Consider the following 10158-nt stretch of genomic DNA (forward strand, 5'->3'; position numbering starts at 1 on the left):
TTTTATTTATAAAAGTGCGGAAAAAACTTGTACGTACAATGCAAGTACAAATGAAAACTATGTTACTAAACATTTCTAAGCAATCTATCCTAACTCTTAAACAGCAGCTCAAAAATCCGATCTTCGAATTATGCGATCGAAATCCATTTCTTCGTGATCAAACTCAGCTCACTCTTCCTTTAAGCTTCCTTTCTTTTCTTCGATCCTACAAAACGTCAAAATGCAATCTTATAGCATCATGTATTAAGAATCTACAAATAGGAGCTTAATAGAGATAGATTACCTGAAGCAGAGTCATACATCTTGACTCTCCCACCCCACCTCTCCTAATTTATTTTAAATATTTAGAAGATATCATATTTTAGACAACACCACCACCATCATTCAGTCACCACCACCACTATAGGGCTGTCTCCAACCCCTATATATATATATATATATATATATATATATATATATATATATATATATATATATATATATATATATATATATATATATATATATTTCAATAACTATTCATGAAGTGAGATCATCGTGTGTATTTTAGTTTTTGTGTATTCACATGTATCTAAATTTATTATATATTTCAATTAACTTATGATTTTAATTTAGGATTTTGACATATATAATTTCCCTAAAAATATTTCTACACGAATTACAAATCCGTGTACTCGCTACTCGACAGTCGACCGAACAAGTACCGAATAACGAGTTCTACAACCTTGCCACCACCTGTAGTGGCTATGGTGGTTTGAAAACCCTCGATCTAACATTGTCATCATCGATGGCAGTATCAATAATGAATGGTCGGCTGAAGGCTATATGTTTTCTGGGGTTTGTTGCGCATTGTGTGGGTAGTCGACCGATGTAGTTTTCGTCGACAATGGCCGGCTGTAGGTGATGATCAGTGATTTCTAGCGAGATGATACCACGACACAAGGTGGTAGAAGGCAACGAATTTGTAACATCCCAATATTTGTGACATCCCCAAAATCATGGCCAGAAAAGACCGATTTTGTTTATGCTTTGTAAAAATCAGAGTACTTCTTTTCATAAAAATGTTGCGGAATTTGTTCCCAGAAAAACACGATAAATACGTTATTAAAACATTTTCGAAGAAACGTATTTTTATTCATCTTAAAACGTTTGGGATGTCATCGTTAATACAGAAACATAAGCATAAACAGAACTTACAATTATTTACACTAGTGATCTACATCTCTTTAAATCTCTCAGTGTAATGTCACTTCATATCGCCACCTGTGATGTAAATAAACTGAGTGGGTCAGGTTGGGAAACCTGATGAGTACATAGGGTTTTCAACCCACAATAATATAGTTATTATGTTTAAACAATCAAACAATCAACCCAATTACCCATCCCCATTATCTTCTTTTAGTCTTCCCTAAAGATATTATCTCAAGGGTCATCTCCTATATCATATTTACTTCTCGTCTCCTTACATCGTATTTCCTTATATGATTGTTCCTACGAACTTTACCTAAGGATCATTGCCTATATTGCATAGACAATACTAATCCGGGGATTACTCCCTCAATAGGTGTCTAGCAAGAGTTAGGGTATCATCGCATGATTACGCAGCCACAACATCGCCTGGACTTGTAAATCATGATAAGGGTTAGTCTATCATCGCATGAATACGTAGCCACAACATCGTCTGGACTCGTACTTCATAATAAGGGTTAGACTATCATCGCATGAATACGTAGTTACAACATCGCCTGAACTCGTAATTCATCACCTACAGGTTACTAGCCTGCTGGTGTTTCCACGGGGTTGTCTATAATAGTCCGTGGTCGCCATCTATACTCTGGTAAATGACTACATCTCCAAATTGTCGGACAAGGTTGTAGTATCCTACATCACTGATTCATAATCACCTATCTATCATCACCTTCCTATCATCACCTATCTCTCATTATTTTATTTCATCACTCACCAACTATTTCATCTACCCATGTTTTATCCCAACATATTTGTAGATATAAAATAAATATATAGTTTAAATCATTTAAAACATGTATAAATCATTCATCCAGCATAGACAACAAGTATTCAAACAATATGCACACATAGCACGTAATTTATATTAAAATACTTCATATCTATGTGTAAGATGAAAGGGACTATGCACTCACCTGAGTAGGTGGTGACTCAGCACTCGGACAGCGCTTCGATACTCTCAAAACGATATTCCTTCGATAAAACCTAGTATCGATACCACTAGGGTTTAGTTTAACGATAACCGCGACAAATTAATTAGTCCGACTATTATCAGGCGTTAATAACACTCAATATAACTCATAATAATAGCCCAAATAATTATTTTAGGGACCTAATAACATTCCTATAATTATTTGAAAGCTATATTAAAAATTGCGTAAGCGTAGCACACTTACAGCGAATTTTATCGAAAACCGGAACTTAATTAGAGCAGCGTTTCAAAACCGAAAAACTCCTTTTTCTCGGGACTCCGGGAGCCTCGGGGCTTCCTTAGGGTGCTAGGGGTTTTACCTAGGGCTTAGGAGTGTTTTGGGACCTTAGAGAGAGAAAGTAATTAGAGAGAGAAGTGAAAATGTGCAAGAAAGTCGGCAGCCTTCGCTGGCTTTTATAGGCCGAAGTTCGGACCTTACGCAGGGCGTACCGAGGGTACGCTGGGCGTACTCCTCGGATAAGATCAACAGGTGGCACTCCTCGGATGGGTCATCGTGGCATGCTCCGGAACCGTTCAATCCGAAGTCCGCTGGGCATAGCCTTCTTCTAACGTGGGGCGTACTCGGACGCGGGGCGTTCCCTTCGTACGCGAGGCGTAACAAGGCCAGGTGTCCGAATCCGAAGACCAGACCGTGACCAGCAAGCTACGGCCCTGATCGAGCCACGTCATCACCCTCGCACCAGCTTTGCAATTTCGAGTTACAACTTCAAATTTGTATCTTCTTCATACGAGCTCCGTTTTTAACGTTCTTTATATCCACGCGAAGGTGGGAACGTACTCTACAACTTTTGTTTAGACTTTGTCGGCTAATTTTGGCTCGATTTTAAATTTTATATTATGAACGGGCCGGGACACAATTGGTCCGTTAAATCCTTATAACTTCTTCATCCGACGTCCGTTTTCGCCCATCTTTTTCTCGTTACGCTACTTTTAACGAGATCTTCGATTCTCGTTTAGGTTGTGTCGGCTAAAAACCGCTTGATCTAATATTCGAATTTCGGGCTGTACACTGCTAGTCCGAAACTTCGAAAAATCATAACTTCTTCATACGAAGTCAGATTTGGGCGTTCTTTTTATCGATGTTCTTAGTTTAACATATTCTACAACTTTCGTTTAGATCGCTAAGGCTAAATCTCGCTCTATCATAAATTCACTATTTACGCTTCCAGGTATCGTGACGGTTCCATCGCGAAACTTCAACGGGTCATAACTTCTTCGTTATAACTCGGATTTTGGCGTTCTTTATATGTACGGAAACCTTATGACATATTCTACAACTTGGTTAAGATTATTTGTTCTAAAAAATCTTTTGTCGAAAAGTCGTTTTCGACCCCTATTGCCTCTAATTAGCTAGCCCGGATTTGCGGGCGTTACAATATTCATAACCAAAATTTTAATTTTTAAATAAGTAATTATAAAACCAGTAGTTTGAAACATCAATAGTGTCAATCCGTATCTAAATCAGTATGTCAATTAACTAAAACATGTCATAAAAAATATTATCAGAGTACAACTCCCAAAGATCTCATATGCGTAAAATCATAGTGTGATGCGTTGCGATCATGCCAACTCCTTTCCTTTCGAAGTAGAAGTACCTGAAACCAAAACTGAAAATCGTAAGCACTAAGTTTAGTGAGTTCCCCCATCATACCACATACCATACAATAAACATACTGTCAGGCATATCTGAGTGCCCGACCTACCCTTCTGAGCATACCTGAGTGCTCAACCTACCCATGTCAGGCATACTGGGTTGCCCGACCTACCCCTGTTAGGCATACTTGGGTGCCCAACCTACCCATGCCAGACATATCTAAGTGCCCGACCTACCATCCGATTTACTTCAACCGGTTACGGGGTCTATTTCACCCCTACCCCTACCACATAATATCATATCATAAACATATTGTCAAGCATATATGGGCACCCGACCTACCCTCCAGTTTATTTCAACCGGTTACGAGGCCTACTTCACCCCTCCTTCCACTACCGCATAATAACATAGCATACAAGCACATAAATCTTTACAAATAGTGGCATACTAGACAATTATCACAAAGACAATCATCTCTACTATAAACAACTACTAGTGGGTTTCCACATAGAAGCCTTTGACGATTTCTAATGGGTTTCCACATAGAATTCGTCCACTCCAACTTCTATGGAGTTCATTAGCCCATCCATGTAATTATCTTATAATTACACAATAAGTCCCTTAAGTTTAATTAATCTCTTTTAGCCACAAAATTAATTCTTAATTTAATTCTTGACTAATATTAATTAAACAATATGATTTCTCCTTTAATAAATTATTCTCATTATATATATATTAATAAATCATAATTAAATCTTTCTCTCCTTAATTCATCCTACATATTGTTATGGTGAAGGCAACCCAAAAGGACCATACTCATAATCGGGTCAAGTACATACCAAATTAGTTATGGACTTAGACACTAATCCAAAAGTCTCCCATTTGGATAAGTCTAATAACTATTTTGCATTACTTCAGAACCTGATCAGCAATTGTAGCTTTCAAAAGCCATTGTAAACTTTGGTCTTATCAGATACACGTGTCCTTTAGATAAGGGATCATATATTCCTCCATTGTCAAGATATTGTATAGACATAAGACATGAATTTTAATCATTCTCTATAAATTGTTTCCCGACTTCCAATTTGTGACGACTGACAACAAACTACAATTGAACACATCAACTTAGTCCCGACTTGGCCAAGCACTTAGGGTGTCATCACTAAATCATCGAGGGGCCCACATATATCGCTTTTATCTCACTTTGGGTAAAAGGAATGGATAAACTTCGACTAAAATGCTCGCTTGTACTCACTAATCGAATCACACACAACAATAAGTTTTATAACACCAAGTTACTGGTGCGTTTACTTATCATCAATGTGTAACCGACTAGCAAATAACAACTCACACGTCTCGGTTTCAAGAATATACAATATTATCGACTCATAATCACTCGTGATAAAATCCATGAAGTGATTCTTGTGAGCGTGGGTTTAATCCAATACTATAATCTTATTAAAGCACTCATGAACTCTGCAGCAAACTTGTGCTATGTCTAAACTTTTAGACAATCTACAGACTCTTCATGACTGTCTTGCTTCATACCTACTTCCAACGTATGACCAACTGTGGAGGTTCGAATAACCCAGTTATTCTGGAAGTCAAAACATGCAAACTGAAACACAATAATAATACTTAATGTTATATGGCCTCAAAACTTTTGAGTATAAATAAAACACTTATTATTAAATCACCATATTGATTACTCATTATTCATTGTTTACTGTTTCAGAAAATCGACTTATTACTTGAATTACAACAATATTTGTCCCATGCACCAGGCATGCACACTATGTTTCCTATGGTCCATGCTTTGTGAAATAGATCAATTGAAAACTTTTCCAATAATGTTCATTTCACAATTCCTAATTCTCAATGATAGTGTAAGAATGCAAGGTTCTCGCCACTACTAGAATATGTTAGATTCTAACATTTTATGCAACGATCCTTTCGTAAAGTCATAGCACAAAAGTCATCAAGACTTGGCTAATGAAAATACAAGGTTCTCTATCAGAAATTGTTACAAAACAATTCTATAAACGTGATGTTTCTCACTCAAAGTACATTCCTTTGAACATCCTTTTTGCATAAAATTTTCTAATCTAGACATATTCTTAATTTCCAACTCCCAATATGGAAACATTTCCATATTTGCCATACGACAACTCATCCTTAATAGAATCTTATCAATTCACAATAATGTTGATATGGTCCATCCAACACTATACTTCCAACTACTCACAAGCTACAAATCCTTGGCGAACTTTAGACCATCCTTTGATAGTTGTTTAATTATTTTAGTCAAAAATTGTTCTAGTCCCTTTTCCCTCTTAATGCGCTAGGCATTTGGAAAAATTTTAGAACGATCAAACATTATAACATATGCAATCGATCCTATACCCGAAGCGTATGGGACACGATTCATAATGTCTTACATAAAGACGTGATACTTTACCAGTCTTTTGCTACAATATTTCAAATTGTCATGTTCTCACAATTTTGATTATGAAAAGGGATGCCGTAATCATAACCAAATTTTGAGAATGCAATTATCCTTTCCATTTATAGAACTTCCTCATGTTGAACCATTCCAACACAACATTCATATATATTTGACTAAATTTGATTAAAATTCCACAATCTAAGCCTTTAGATTTGATTCTCTCCCTTAATTATAGCAAAACAACTTTTCAACCTTTGCGACTTTGCAAAGTATAACTCTTGTTTTCTATAATTAATATTGCTAACTTGCAATACTTACCATAATAGTCATGCTCCCACTAACATGATGACTATTTCCTTATTGGCATAACACTTATGCTCCCACTAGCTTTGACATGTATTCAGAAAACAATGGAACTTCCAGAAGACAATGCTTATTGAATTCCTTAAGTTCATATTTCTAATACTTGATGCTTTGATAAGCCTTTATCTAATCTTCTTAACTTCATACACCTTTGCCTTATAAAGCTTACATGTGTGTCTTATACAAATTCAGAACTTATGTTACTAAGTCCCAAACGTTCAGACTAATTGCCAAATCTCACAATTCGAACTACGAAGAGGGATGCTGTAATCATAATCGAATTTGAGAATACAATTTACACAACTGCTATCTCCTTAAAATCACTCTTAGTGAAAGCATTTCCTCACAGTCATTTTCATGAAGGATAGAAACCTTATGTCACTTAGATTTTATGGTGTATGTGTTCCTATCCATGTAAATTTGTCATAAACACAATCATAGGACAATGTTTGTGACAAATCTAACTCATATGGATTGAACTTGTACAATCTTAATTTCTTGCCTCATGGCAGCATAAGTGCCCACCATTGCTTCCAAGTAGTTGAGCAACTCATCCTTACATATCAATGTACTTTCCATTGATCAAGGTGCTTGCCTTTATGCATACAAATGAGAACTCATAGAACCCACATACATACTTAGCTCAACTGGAATGGTACAGACTCAAGAGTATGTCAGCCACGATAGGTTATAAACCTTAATTCGTAAGCTAGTGATGATCAACTTGGTTTATTCTTGATTTATTCTTGAAACCTTTCAATACCATTAAGGCTCCCACTTACTCCTTGACATATAAGATTCTCTTGTCAAGAAACTTTTCTTGACAAAAAAATATTCAAGAGTTAGTGTAGCTTTTATCAAGACAAAACACTTCACAAAATTGGTCCTAGTTACTCTTTGTCTTATCCAAGACATCACATGTAAGTCCCCAGTCGCATGCGTATCAATCAGATCCAATTGATGGTGCGGAATCCCAATCAATTGGATGATGTCAGATCAAAATAGAAGAGAATGAGAAGAAGAATTAAGATTGATGAGTTCAAAACTCTTAGATCGTTTAGATCTTTCACAAGTACGATAAAAGAAAACTTAACAGTTTAAGAACAAAATAAGAACGAACACAGAACAGAATAAAATATGAGCTTATGATTCAAAACTGAGTCATGCCTCAGCAGAGCTCGATGAAGAACTTCCACGGTAGAGGCGAGCTAGGGTTTACAAGCTATGAAAACGAAAACAATGAAAGCGCTATTTTCTAAGTCTGCATGCATGTAGCTTATATACTAAACCCTAAAACAAAATAATGCACGGCTGGACAGGCCCAATACCGGCGTTTAAACTAGGCTATGGACCGAGCCCATGACACAATCCACTAGACTCAACAATCTCCCCATTTGCGTCAAATGAGGCGAGAGATTATTTCTTCTGAGCAGGTCTCACTGTCTTTATAACTTTAAACAGTTTAGGAATAATGGCGAGAAGAGTCTGTCAGAATAGAATGTACCACCTCAACATGTCGACGAACAGCTTTTTATCAGCAGCATTGTTTTGGTCGCACCTTTGTATGATCTCCAAGTTATGCTCGAGACAAGTCGTCGAGAAAAGGTGTTTGTCAACAAGAGCGAACATACATTTTTGACCTTCGCCCATGAGAAACATTACTGTGTGATACTTGGAATCTATCTTCCCCTTGATCATGGAATTGACATTGCCAGCTCTGCCCATGGGTTTGATCGTTGGTCGCTTGTGTATGGCAGATGCAATTTCCTGGTCCATCTTCGCTACCTCATGTATGTAGCAAACAAGCATACGCTTGACATGATCGATAATTGGCTGATACTCTTGAGGATTTGACAAAAGAATGTTGTTGAGGAGTATCCAATCATGGGGGTTGAGGTTTGGTAGATCAGCAAGGGAAAAATGGTGAACTGAGCCTTCGGTTCCTCTAGTCACCCTCAATTTGACATTGATAAATTTCCCTGCTTAATAGGGCTTCATCACCTTGACGGTGGTTATCTACTTTGAGCTCCAAGTCTGGTATTGAGGTTGAGCAAACTCCAAGTAGAACTCTAACAGATCCCTATCTACCTTCGGGTCTAGAGATGGAATGGCAGCAGTCAAGTTGAAACAGTGGAAGATGAATGCTTTCGAGTGATTGGCATATCGAACTGCGCATCCTTGGAGTTGTCAAGGCTAAATGACATTATCGGCTCGAGCCATAGAATAGCTGGCTCATTAATTGCACACCTATGAAGCGAATCTTTTGTCCATTTAGGAAACATGTCCTTTTTCTTTTCTAGGAGCTCCGCCTCCATTCGCTTCTGTTCTAGCTCTGCTCTCTGCTTCATGGAAATTTCTTCAGTTTATTTTTTAGAAGAGTTAACCTTTGGAACAGGCTTCCTGGGAATTTCAACGTAGACATCATCTTCGTTGTCTGTATCGCCTTCACCAATCTTCTTCTTTTTCTTATCATTGTTACTGACCGAAGCTTCATTACCCTTCGATTCAGCAGCTGGCTTGGAGCTAGATGGAGGAGGTTGATTCGTGTCTTGCTTCAACTCTTTCTCTCCCCCTTGTTGCGGTTGGACACCAGTCACCAGAACATCCTCGATACGGCTGAGAACGTCCAGTGTCGGTCGGAGCTTGTCTGCCAACTGCCTTCGGATGCTGATAGTGACCAGTGGATCATGACCTTCAATAAGATGAAGAAGGATAGAGTGAACATCTGCAGCAGAACTCCGTATAACCTCCCTTTCTGACTTGAGGTCATCAATCTCAGCATGAGCAGTTCGCAGCTTGTGTGTTTGCAATTTAAGCTGATTTGTGCGTCTGGCAAGCTCATCCATAATTCCATTTTCCATAGCTAAGTCCACTTGCAGTTGAGTTAAGCGTTCGTTGACATTAGCATGGAATGTTTCATTTGCCTGTTCAATAGCAAGGCGTGCCGCTGCAACCTTCGAGCACTCAGACTGAAGAGTCTGTTGAAGAGTCTCTACAAAAGAATTAACGGTGGCAACATTCTTGGCAGCAGCAGCCTGCAAAGAATCTAAAAACAGGTGAGCCTGGGAAACTAGTTTATCGACTTTTACGGTCGCTTCCTTGCACTCCTTTGTAGAGGCATCAACAACATGAGAGGCCTGTTGACATTAGGAAGTGGAGGCTTCAATAGCCTTGGCTGCAGCAGATAATGAGGCTGAATGTTCAGCAACAACGGAAGAGAACAGGGCCTTCAATGCGGCGTCTGAATAAGCTCCTGAGGAAGAGAGGAAAGCAATTGATCCAGCTTGTCGTTTACCGCTTTAAGATGACTTTTGGTGATAGGCTCATCGTCATCATCCTCACTTTGTACTCGGTAAGGACTGAAGTATGTGGAGTCGAACTCCAAGTCCTCACCGCCCAAAATCGGGGTTGTTTCTGTAGAAGGTGTTAGAGATAAGGGTTTGGAAGAAGTTGGAGGTTCGGTTGTTACTGGAGGTTCGGTTGTTAGAGGAGGTTCGGTTGTAAAAGTAGGTTTGG

Source organism: Lactuca serriola, chromosome 3 (assembly GCF_051521515.1).
Source record: "Lactuca serriola cultivar US96UC23 chromosome 3, Lser_US96UC23_V15, whole genome shotgun sequence".
Classification (NCBI taxonomy): Eukaryota; Viridiplantae; Streptophyta; class Magnoliopsida; order Asterales; family Asteraceae; genus Lactuca; species Lactuca serriola.